Below are 8798 nucleotides of genomic sequence, written 5' to 3'. Positions count from 1 at the left end.
ATTAAGTAGACATCCATTAAGAGACCAGAAGAAAAGGACTTATATGTACAAAAAAAATTTATTAGTAGAATTTTTTGTTGGAGCACTGAAATAAAAATAAAGTTAGTATCTGTAAATTGGGGAATGACTGCACAAATTGTGCATAAGAATGTAAAAGATATTATTGTATCATAAGTTAAAAAACAAATAAACCAATAAAATGGATTCAGAAAAAATTGTGAATGATAAGACCTTTAGTGTTAGGTGTGGTTAGCAGAAAAACTGATAAAAATTAATCCCTTAGGAAAACAGAAAGAAGGCTCTGATAATGGAGATCAGTTTAGTTCCTTGGTTCAATCCTCTAAAGGTAATCCTATCAAAAATCCAAATTATATCAAGATCCTGAGGCTAAATTTCCCTATAAAACTTATAGCCCAAGACTTTGCTGCTACCTTGCTTTGGTGACATATCATTTCAGGCATGCCAAAAGTTTTTATTTTTGTTTAGTTTGGCTATATATATTTTTGAAAAGGGAAAGCTCCTAAGGGGGTTAAAAAGATGAGGATAATAGTGATAAAGAAGCAAAAAAAAAAAAAAGAAAAGAAAAGAAAAAAAAAGCAAAGAATCAGTTAAAACATTTTAAAAACAAAGAGGTTCATAAGATGGTACAGAAAGGGCAAAATCAGATAAAACCATTGTTAATTGCCATGTAATTTATTATCTATACCTAAAGAAATGAAACTAGACATTAAAAAATGATGTGCATGTATATGTATATATAAACATATATACATATATGTATACATATAAATATGTGTACATATAACCACATATAAATATATTTGTATATATGCATATACATATATGTGCATGTATATATGTATATGTGTATGAATGTATCTTTTTTTTTTTTTTTATCACAGTTTGGTCTGAGAAAGGTATAACAGGGTGTATCTGTGCCTTTGTTCCTCCTAAGTAGGTGTACATGCATATGCATGGGACCACAGTTAGAAATGAGATCCGGGTGGCCAAAAGAAACCTGAGGGGACAGGGTAGACAAAACCAAGGGGCTGGGGGTGGGGATAGAGGTGGAGGGGTAATTACAAGAAACTTCCCATACACACAATTTAAGGAATGCTCAGTTTTATCTGATTCTCAGGTCTGGGAGCTTAAACAAATTAAGTTGATTAGTTAAGTCATTAATCATTCCATTTTCACACTATGTATATACATATATATTTAAATTAAGAGTGAGAGACAGCCATAGAGACAGACAGACAAGAGACATAGAAAGAGGGAATGGGAGTCATGTTGGATTTTTACTGCCAAGGATACTTTTTTCTTATTCTTTCAGCTGATTAGAGGGGATACTATTGAAGAAAGAAAATAGTGACTTAGATTTGAGGTGAATGTATAAGAGTGTAGGGTAGGAGGCAAGAAGAAGAACAAAGACAAGTAAGAACCTGCAGATTTAATTTCACTTTCACCAACTGCAACAAACAATAGTCATTATGGCCTAGCCTCAGAGTCAGTCCATTCCCACCATAAATCTATATTGTCTCCTTTTACTCTCCAGTTTTTGTGCTCATTTACTTTTATCTGGTACCTAGAGCTTATCTTTCAGCTTCTTTGACCTGATAACCAGAGGTGTCTGGAGTCTGCAGTAACTAGTTTGCAAAAGCCCATTGTTAAATTTTCAGTAGCAGGATTTAGACCTCAATAATTAGAAGTTGCTAGTTTCTTGATTTATTATTTTGCTAATTACTTAGTATTAATCCATATTAAACTTAAAAGTGTGTGGCTATGCATTTATTTTTCTAGATAAGATGATTGTTAAACATTTTACTGGACACACTATATTGTTCTATAAATAATGCTTGAATCAGCAGGATTCTAATAGAAACCTGAGGGAATGGAGTCATCACCACACTCAAGGCCTGGTGACTATAGGCTGATAATAATAATAATGATAAGATATTTATGTAGTGTTTTAAGGTTTAAAAAAGTTTTTATATTCATTATCTTATTTAAATCTTATAAAATCTCTGCTGGCTCCCAAATATTTAGGCAAAATTTTCTTCTTTAAAGCCTTTAGAAACCCCAAAGGAACTGAGCTTTTTCAAATATCTCTGAACAATGCAAAAACTATCATTTTAGCAAAATTCCCTAAGCTGTTTGTGACCCTGTAAAGGTCTTTCAAAGCTTCTATGTTCACATATTGAAATGTTTTGTTTGTTAGCAATAAGGTTCACAATAAAAAATTTAATTTAAAGAAATAAAATATTAAAATAAAAAAAATCATTTTAACCAATGGAGCCCAATAACTCATTTTATAATGTAAACGTTTTAGAGAATTAATTGGGATACTGAAAAATTAAATGACTTGCCCATGGTCACATTAGTTAGTATGTGTCAAAGACAAGACTTGAATACAGGTCTGACTTTAAATTCAGTCCTCTATCTACTTTGCAAATAAAGTAAAATAAAATAAAAGATCATGCAATTAAAAGGTTGTTTGTATTTTGATAATATTTGTGTCAGTAGCATAGAATCTAATTAGCAAAAGTAATTAACTAAATTAGGAACCTATTGATGTAGTTTAAAGGGGTGGCAAATTTCAGCTCAAAATAATGTTGTTGGGGTTAGCACCAGGTGTCAAATATTGGGTTTCAGTCAGATGAAGAATTCTCAATGACCATTCTCTTTGCAAAAGGTAGGTTTATTTAAGAGAAGAAATTACAGACAAAATGAAGAGCTGCAATAGACACCAGGAATAGTTAATATGAACTAGAGTTGGGAGAGCATCTCTATAACAATTAACAATAGAATAGATAATTTCCCTAAGGAAACTCACAATTGACAAAGAGAAAGGGACACCCCGTGGGGTTGCAATATGCCCTTAACTGACAGGCTAAATCCATTGAAGAGTTTAGGACTCTAAAAGAGTTAGCTATAAGAAAGAGAAAGACACTTATGAGGCATGCTGGGAGAATAAATGGAAAAATACCACAAGGCTGAGTGCCATGGCAGGCTGCAACCCCAAAAGGGATTCAGCAAAGATATCATGAGCCTGGGCAGAATTTTAAGGGAAATGTAACCACAGGGATTTGACATAACTCAGATTTCTGGCTGGGCACAGCAAGGTAGGGCTTCCCAAGACCTCCACAGAGGTCTCTAAGGTTAAACTGATCCCTATTAGAGTCCTTCTGTACTTATGACTCTTTCTGACAACTTTACCTAGTAACCCAGGACCTCATCACAACCAAATGTCCATTTTCTTATTTACCCCTATCAGCAGTCACATCAATTAGAAAGTTGATGTGAAGGTAAATTTAGCTTCTTTCCCTGGCTGCCAAAATCACTAGTTACAAATAGATGCATTATAACTGATCAGAGTGGAAAGAAGTAGTGCTACTGGTAGTCATAAGCAACATTACCCAAGCTTAAATGAGAGATATTTCCATCTAATTGAAAACATTCACTGAAGTACAGATGAATCTCATATAGAATAGTTGGCAATTTTATTTTAACTTTTATCATTTCTGTCTAGCCTTTAGGTTATCTTCATCATTCCTCTAAGACAAATTCATTTAGTTTCTCTTCATTCTAATTTCAGGGCATTCTTCCAGTTTGTACATTCTATCTGAACTATTTTTGAATATGCTTTAAGTCTCCCTATATAAATATATTTTACTAAGTTATGATCTGGGGCAAAATATTAGAAAGCAATGTGGTGAGTTCCTATCCACAAAACTCCTCCAAACAGACCTAGAAAATTTACCAGACCATATCCTGATGGAAAAATCCAGAAAAAGTCAGTTAGCCCAGGTCAAAATAAAAAGACAGGCAGGAAGCTCTGTGGTCACTGAGGACTGAGATCAGGCCAGAAGCTCATGGAGTATTACAGAGCACAGGGAGGGCCTGCAGACCCTGGCACAAAAGCAAATTGTAGACCCATAACTCAGACCCTAGTTGGACACTGCAACAGGAACAGGTTTAAATCGATAACTTTATTGCCTACTATCCAGTTCTATGTCATGGAATCAGGGCAGACTTGTACTGGGTATGGTCTCAGGGAAGATGGAGTTCCATCTAGACAATGTATAGAGAAAAGAAGTTTCAAAACATGCAGCATCAGGTTGGATCAGACCCTAGGCACCTATCAGAGAGTCTCTAGACTAAAGGGAAGCCTACAATTTTGCCATTCTGAACTAAGAGAGTTTTTCTCGTTGGCTGAGAGATGCTGTGTCCAGCAGCATTCTGCTGTTGCTCAGACCCAAATCTAGATCAGGAGCTTAAAGAATTCAGACCAGGTTGGCAGTAGTCGGATATACCATGGATCATACCACTTTGGAGCTCTGAAATCATCCCCAATCTATTGATTAAAATACTGAATAACACAATATTTAATACCCCCAAAAAGTAGAAACAGGACTAAGCCAGACCTTCCCTCCAGAAATATCACAGAACTACCCATAGCATCAAGTCCATAATTAAGAAGTAGGCTGGAAGAAGGATCAGACAAGAAAAAGAACTTTACCAGAGTGAATTGTTAATGATGACAAGGATGTTTAAGACACAAACTCAGAAGAGGAGAGTGACTCTAAAACATCTATAAGTAATGCCTTGGGGCCAAAACATTGCTTGAGCAAAAATTCAACTAAAAATTCCTTGGAAAGATGCATCAAACATTTTCAAAAAGAGTTAAAAGTGGTTTTATAAATGGAATCAGAAAATTTGAGGAAAAAATGGAAAAGAATGAGACCTATAGAAGGAAGAATGGGAAAGGGATAGCTTGGCACATTAAATATAAAACCTTGCTTAAGCAACAAATTCCTTCAAACATTAAAGGAAGCAAATAAAAACCAATGACTCTATGAGACAACAAGAAATATTTTTAAAAAGTCAAGAAGCTGAGAATAGAAGTACATGTATATCTCATAGTATAAACAATTGATTTGGAAACAAATTTATAAGAAAAAACTTAAGAATCATTGGCTTGTTTGAATTCCATGACCAGAAAAAGAAAATTGTTCAGATTTCAAAGAACCAGAGAGCAAAGTGGAAATAGAGAGTACACAGTTTATCTCCTAAAAGAAAACCCAAAACAAATGCTCCCAGGTACATTATAGCTTAAATCCAAAGTTTCCAGGTCAAAGATAAGTCATTTAACTCCTGGGGGCCTCAGTTCCATCATTTGCAAAAGAAAAAAAGAGAATGAGATTAAGTGGCCTCTAAAGTCCTAACTTTAGATTTATGAATGATGCTAACTGCTTTATTTATTTCTCCATGGAGAATCTAGAAAGTATCTTTCCTTTTAGCTACAGCAGAAAACATTTGCAGTGAAAATGTCAATTGATATGATTCAGTTCCTACTATAGTATATCCATGCATTAATCACTGAATGAGGATCTTCATTATAGCTTTTTAGACAATCTGAAGATTTTTAGACAATCTAAAAACTAATTCTTAGCACTTTCTGCCTTATTTATTTTTTAAACTATGAATATAACAAAAAACCAAGAACCAACAAATAGTGCTATACAAAGATGAGGAAAAGATATATGAAACCACAAATCTCTGTTTAACATAGCTAACTTTTTAAAATAAAAGTATATTGTAATTGTAAATTTAACACAGTAGTACCAATACTACTCTTTGTTTCCCTTCCTGAATTTCTTTTTGTTCTTTTCTGAGTATTTTTAAAATGTTTCATTGACATCTCTTTTTTTTCCTTCTTCTAACTTCTCTTTCACCACTGTGTATGACTGTGTATAGAAAGTAAAGGGAACTCCATACAAATAAGGGCCATTTTGTATTTGCTTTCTACAACCAAAGAAATCATCGCCAACACTTAGCTAAACTGTTCCCGGAAAGCTGATTTTGTCTATGAGTAGCTTCATTACTGAACCCTTTCTAGTGTAATAAGACTCAACTAGAGATTGTGAATCAGTGGAATAATCCTCAAGAAATGGTCATTTCTATATTGTGACAAGTCATTAGAGTGGCATTTTGTGGAAAGGGAATAGTCTTTTGCTAAGAGGAATACATAGGCAAATACCTGATAGAGAAGGGGAAGGTTGAAGGAAGTTTCTTGACAAAAGATAGAAATGTAATGACAGAAATGAGGTCAGGTGGAAAGAAATGCTCTGATTGGAAAAGAGAATTGGGATGACTCTTACTCTCCAGTGCCAATTGTGGCTTGCACATGTCTCTTGATATCTGTGTACTCCAAAAAGAGGGAAGTGTCTGGCAAAAAGGTGGCTTGCATGAAGGCTCCAATTCATCCAGATAATGTGAATTTTTTCATACCAACTTGAGAGAAAAAATAACTGGCAATCTTATGCTGTCATTGAATTAGCAGATCATCAGAGCAGTACTGAGTCTTTGGGAACTGGCAGAGCTGTTGCTTTAGTCCCTCATGTTTAGGACAGAGAGAGTCACTGCTCTGGTCAGAGTGCTTCTAGAACTATGTGCTGAGGAGATCACAATTTGCTCCCACCAAATACTGGTGCTGGTAGAATCACAGAATGAACACGTTAGGAAAAAACAATAACAATAACAAAAAACAATATTGTGCCATCTGCTCTGCATTGGCTGTTTCTGTCTTGATAGCACTGGTCATGGCAAAAGGTCATCAAATTGAAGAAATCCCATAACTTCCTCTGTGATTGAAAATAAAGTTGAGGGGTATAGGAAGGCCAAAGAAGCAGTTTTCCTCTTAAGAAGCTGGAGGCATGGAATAACATTAAAAAGGTCTATGATTCTCAGTGTATGTGAACTGATAAGGGTAAAAGAAGAAATTATATTGTGATCTAGACTTTTTATCATCTATAAAAAAGACAATGGTACTTATCAAGGCTTTCCGAAACTTTCCTGATATTGCTCTCCTTATTGGGAGCAAATGCAACCATTTGAGACTTGTTCCTGAGGGGCACAGTAAGACATCTGGTTTTGGACTGAAAGTGCCTTCTGCAGCTTGGATGACTTATATGGTACATGATGCAGGCCTGAAACCCTAAAGAATCACTACAATCCTCCCATTCACAAGATGATCAAGAGTCCTAACTTATCAGAATTATAAGCCCAGAGACATTGAGGGTCTTCTGTGCACCATGTGTACCATGAGTAGAGTCCATTGATGAATTTCAGAATCATGATAAAACTGAACCCATAGTCTAAGACAATGTGTTGAAATACAATTCTACATCAGTCGGAGTGGCGTAATATAAAACTTTAAAACTTTTGGTTTTGAAGTTTGCCTCAGAAAACTCCTAGGCCCAATCAGTCTGATTCTGAATAAACTATTTCTCAGTTCATTGCTTACTGATGATCTGGTCAGTGATAATCAAATTTTGAAGACCATCCTTCAATCTGGAGACTACTTTCTACTCCTACACTTGGGCTGTAAAATTAATATGCCAATGATAGACTCCCTAGCCCTTGAGCCATAGAATTAGGATAGATATCTATGGTTGAAGGTGGATAAAATAACTGTCCTTGGTTCTGTTTCTTTACAGAATTCCCTTACAATTCAGACTGCTTAGTAATGGTGTTATAATACTTTCAATAAACTTTGACCCTTGACTAGAAGATGGATCAAGCCTGTAAATCTTTTTGAGACACCATTCTGTGACTTTTGGGGTTCCCTTTCCCAATCTCAATATGAGAATCAGAAAAAAATAAAAGAACTGCTTCACTAAAGAAGATTTTTAAAGACATAAGATATAAAGAGTGTGATAAACAAATGGGCATTTATTTAATTTCCATAGTTATATATTTTTATATTCATTATCTTATTTAAATCTTATAAAATCTCTGCTGGCTCCCAAATATTTAGGCAAAATTTTCTTCTTTAAAGCCTTTAGAAACCCCAAAGGAACTGAGCTTTTTCAAATATCTTTGAACAATGCAAAAACTATCATTTTAGCAAAATTCCCTAAGCTGTTTGTGACCCTGTCAATGGGGAAAGGAGCCAGGAAATTGGGGGGTGGGGTGGGAGGGAGAGCTCATATTGGAGAATAAAAAAGGAATGCCCTTTGCCTGGATGTGTGTCTCTCAAACCATATCTGAAATGAAAATGGTAAATTCAGCACCAATAATGAGGAAATGAAAGCAACTATTAGAAGCTATTTTGCCAAATTATATGCCAACAAATCTACAATCTAAATGAAATTGATGAATATTTACAAAAATATAAATCACTCATAGTAACAAAAGAAGAAATACTTAAATAAGTAAAGTAAATAAATAAGAAAAAAAAATATTGTACAAGCCATCAATGAGCTCCCTAAGAAAGAATAATCTCCAGGGCCAAGTTAGATTCACAAAAAAATTCTACCAAACATTTTAAAGAACAATTAATTTAATACTATATAAACTATTTGGTAAAATAGGTGAAGAAGGAATCCTCCAAATCCTTTTACAAAACAAAAAGGATGTTCATATCTAAACCTGGAAGAACTAAGACAAAAAAACTGTAAATCAGTTTCCCTAATGAATATTGATTCAAAATATTCAAATAAAATACCATCAAGCAGATTATAGCAAATACTAAGATTATACACTATAACCTGATAGAATTTATACCTGGAATGCAGGACTGATTAAATATCAGGAAAACTATCAATATAATTGACAATATCAATAACAAACAATAGAAATCACATAATTATCTCAACAATGCAGATTTTTTTTGACAAAATACAATACTTATTCCTATTAAAAACAATAGAGAACATAGCATTTTTATTTATAACCAACAAAGCAGCAGCAAAGAGATAGAAAGAACAATTATAGTTAAAATACCTATAATAAAA

General features: G+C 34.1%; 1 pseudogene; it reads left to right on the top strand.

The window, feature by feature from the left end:
- The first annotated feature begins 4219 nt into the window (after positions 1 to 4219).
- Positions 4220 to 7219, top strand: LOC141543915 (large ribosomal subunit protein uL4 pseudogene; annotated as a pseudogene).
- Positions 7220 to 8798: the final 1579 nt, after the last annotated feature.

Source organism: Sminthopsis crassicaudata, chromosome 5, assembly GCF_048593235.1.
Source record: "Sminthopsis crassicaudata isolate SCR6 chromosome 5, ASM4859323v1, whole genome shotgun sequence".
NCBI lineage: Eukaryota > Metazoa > Chordata > Mammalia > Dasyuromorphia > Dasyuridae > Sminthopsis > Sminthopsis crassicaudata.
The sequence above is the reverse complement of the archived record's forward strand: the minus strand, read 5'-3'. Positions and strand labels throughout refer to the sequence as shown.